Below are 4310 nucleotides of genomic sequence, written 5' to 3' on the forward strand. Positions count from 1 at the left end.
AGTTTAAGTTCCAGTTTAAGCTTAAACTGGAACTTAAACTCCACATGTGATCTTCAAGCTTCCTTTATTGATTTTGTTGCTTCCTTGCCTAGCCTCTTCTTCCCTGAAATCATCCAAACAACTGCATCAAAGTCTTGCAAAATTTCATGAGAATTCTTCCATTCATAGCATTCAAATAATATCACTAAAAACTCATGGAATTTGCATCAAAATCATACTGTTTGGATGGTTCATTGCTTTGTTGTTCATTTAACCATTCTTGGTTACTTTAAGCTCAAGAAAATGCATAAAACAACTAAAACTAACAGAAAAATGCTAGTGAAACTAGCCTAAGATACCTTGGCATCAAGCAACAATGGTGCAATACATAATAAAGGGAGGGGAAATTAAGGTCCATGAACTCATAGCCCAAGGTATTCAGAAGTTTGCTGAGAAGAGTGATTCTGGAGGAAGGTTAGGCTACCCCGGCACTATTCTCTTTCTTTGCAACAAGGCTGGGGTGGTGTTCAAAGATGGAAACCCCGAGTGGATGAAAGTTGGCCTTCCAATTACTTTTCATCGGATGCATGCTGCTGCACCTCCCCTACCTCAACAAAGACTAAGAAAGAGGCCAGCCCATCGAGCTGAGGAAGGACAAAACCCACAGGAGCAAGCCCCAGCCACCTTAGACATGCACCAGTTACAAGAGGCTATTGATACCTTGTCTAGGCAATACACGGAGAATCAGGGGGCATAGAAGGAGCTTCAAATGCAAATAATGGACCGTCAAGAAGAATCACTCTCTATATGGATGAATCAACAAGGGGAGTGGCAAAAACAAATGATGGAACAGCAATTGGAACAAGGGAGACAATGGAGTGAGTCCTTCCATAACCTGAACCAAAAGCAAGATCAACAACAAGAAGCCATCCAAAAGCTAATCAACATCCAAGCACATCTAGGTGCACAGATGCATAAAATGCATAGGAAACAAAGAGAACAGGCAGATCTTTTCGATGAATACAGAGCATTTTCGGAAGGGGTTTATATGAGTGAGACTGGATATCATGTAAACACCCAAGCCAGGCTTGCGTATTTAGTCAGACAACTACCTATATTACACCCTGGGATCACAAGATATAAGGATGTAAAGGATGAATTAGCACGAGTGGAACGAGAAAGGGCCGAAAAGAGTCATGAATCAGTAAGGAAGGCACTAGAAGATTGGAAAATAGCCAGAATGAATTGGATGGAAGGAACCACAAGTGGACACAAAGAAGACAAGGAAGCAAAAGAACATGAGCACTCCAATAAGTGAAAGGTGGTGGAGTTCATTCTTAGTTTTATCTCTTCCAAGCTTTAAATAAGGAAAATCGTGTATGAAATAGAACATGCTTCCATGGTAGCTTAGGATTTTCAATTCTGCCTTTAGAGTTTTCATTGCTTAGGTTTATGTTTACTAGTCTAATGTCCCTTCTGCATTTTCACCTTTCTTACTTGTATGCTTGTCCTTTAAGTTAATAAAAAAGAAGATGTTATGAAAAGAACAAGAGTGGAGTTATCTTGTGAAGTAAGTCCCGAATGATTGTGGTAGGGTGATTAATTAGCTAAGTTGGTTGACCAACAAGGTAGGAAGGCAACTATCTATCCTGAATCCTATGCTTGAAACACATCCTATGAGACTAACCAAATAATAAGATCCCAATAAGAAAAGAGAAAGAGCAATAAAAGTTGAAAAGGAAAGAAAAACAATAAAAATTAATGCTAGGCACCAAGGGTTTGAAGACTAAGGCATGTGTCTGTGGTGTTCATGTGCAAAGGATATGCGTGGATGAATAAGCTCTTAGGGGTGCCTTATCACCTGGTAACTTGGGTTAACTAATCCGGGATTATCAGCTGAAAATCCACTATCAAGAGCAATCTTTGCTACAGAGTACAGAGCACTTAGCAACCCAAAGAGGTGCTGGACACCAAGGTCTCAAGAAAGAAAAATAACAAACCATGTGCCTGTGGTGTGTATGTATGAGGGAAAAAAACTTGAGGGAGTAAGTCCTTACGGGTGTCTTAACACCTAACACCTTACACCAACTGGTTCCGGAGTGTTGGCTGAAAGCTTACCTTAAAGAGTTGCCCTCTTAGAGAGCACTTAGCCTAAAAAGGAATGTAATAAATCCTGGAAGGGAAAGGAGGATCAATAATTAGGAAGTCTCAAAGGATGCAATCAAACAAGTGTTCAAGGGCATGATAAAGGCCTGAAACCCAGTAAAGGAATGAACCTAAGTTGCTATGCATGAAACCCCATAAACCAGGAATTTTACTTTTATATTGTTCATCTTGTTTCTTTCATTCATTCTTCCTATGTTTTAGTACTTGCTTAGGGACAAGCAAGCTTTAAGTTTGGTGTTGTAATGCCAGGGCATCTAGGCCAGTTGATGATTGGATTTTTGACGGTTTAGAATTTCACTAATGAAATCTCGTTGTAAAGTATAGTTTCTAAACCAAACAATAATCCAATCATCAAAATGGCGCCGTTGCCGGGGAGTTGCAATGGTGTTATGTTATTGGTTATTGTACATATGTGAATAGTGTGAATAGGATTGTCTTTTGCTTGTTTTCTAGTTTTTGTTTGGTTTTATTTTGTTTTTCCACTATGAATTCTCACTTTGGCTATGAGTTTGGTTCTAATTGTGTTGTAGGAAATGTGAATTTCAATGATGACGCTCATTGTGGATGGAACACTCCAAGATTGGAGGAGCCTCAAGGAATTGATCACTCCTATTGGCAACAACCTCCGGATACTTATAGGTATAATTCTCATCCTAATGCATGTCAATTCAATGGCTATGGTGATTCCTTTTATGATAATCAACCACCACCATATGCTTATGAACCTTATCCTCAACATGAACCTCAACCATACTCACAAGCCTTTCCACATCAAGCACCTTCCTATGATCCATATCCACCATATGACCAATCACCCATACCATATTCTTATGACCTTTATGAGCAAAAACCCTTAGAACCACCACAACCCTATCAAGATTACTCCCAAGAACCACCTCAATACACACAATTTTCACAACCTTACCAAGAAGAACCACCTTCCTATTATGAACCCTCTCTCCAAAATGATGAACCTTCCTACCCACCCCAAGCCCCAATAGACGATCCTCTCACTTTGTTACTCCAAGGACAAGAAGCCATGAAGCGGGATACACTTGAGTTTGTGACCAACTTGACTAAGGTAGTACACGCTGTAGCCTACCAATGTTTGAACACTCAAGGTACTTCCGTGACCACATGTGAAAAGTCAAAAGAAGAGCAAAGCATGAAGGAGAAATTGGAAAATTCGGTGGAGAAGGAGGAGTCAAATTTTGTGTTAGAACATTTGGAGGAGCCTATGATCATTGAAGAAAAGGAAGAAGTGGTTGAAGATTTGGGAGATGTTGAAAGTCCATGGGAATGTAGCATCATGGAGGACTCTTCCAAGAAGCTTGATGTCGATGTTGAGGAGGGTGCGCAACCTCCAAGGCATATCATCATTGGAGACTTGGAAGAGGCTTATCAAGAGATGGATTCAGTCATGGATGAATTTCTCTCTACAATGGAATCCTCTCCCATTGGACATGAAGTTGAAATTATAAAAGAATGTGCACAACCTCCCGTACCCTTGGTGAGCAACGAAAAAGAGAGTGAATTGGAGGAGAGCTACCAAGAGGGAAAAGTTAGCATGGTGTATATTGAAATTGAAGAATATGAAGAGGTTAATCTAGAGATGGATTCATTCATCAATGAATTCCTATCCAAAATTGACTCACCTCCCATTGGGCAAGATGCAGTTCTTGAAGACAACACCAAGCCAAGTGAAAAAGGGAAAAAGGTTGAAATTGAAGAAGCTTGCGAAGAGGTGGAAACAACTAAAGAAGAGCCTAAAGAAGTAGACCTTGCATTGTCCAAGTGTGGGGAGGTCTCCCTCCCCAAGTCACCATCCAACACAATATTCAAGTGGGTAAAACTCTTATCCCTAAGCTTTACTTTCTCACTTGAATATGGTTTAATTGAAAATGATGGTCAACTTAGAGCTCTTTGTGGAGTTAAAAGTATAAGAGAGTTGTGTAGTGGTTGAAACCATCATTCTAAGCTCATGACGGTTGCAAGCTCAAAATTCAAGAGCAATGTTTGGTGTGTGATGAGCGGATAATTTGTATGCTTTTTGGCATTGTTTTTAGTGTGTTTTTAGTATGATCTAGTTAGTTTTTAGTATATTTTTATTAGTTTTTAGTTAAAATTCACTTTTCTGGACTTTACTATGAGTTTGTGTTTTTTTC

Source organism: Arachis duranensis, chromosome 2, assembly GCF_000817695.3.
Source record: "Arachis duranensis cultivar V14167 chromosome 2, aradu.V14167.gnm2.J7QH, whole genome shotgun sequence".
NCBI classification, from domain to species: domain Eukaryota; kingdom Viridiplantae; phylum Streptophyta; class Magnoliopsida; order Fabales; family Fabaceae; genus Arachis; species Arachis duranensis.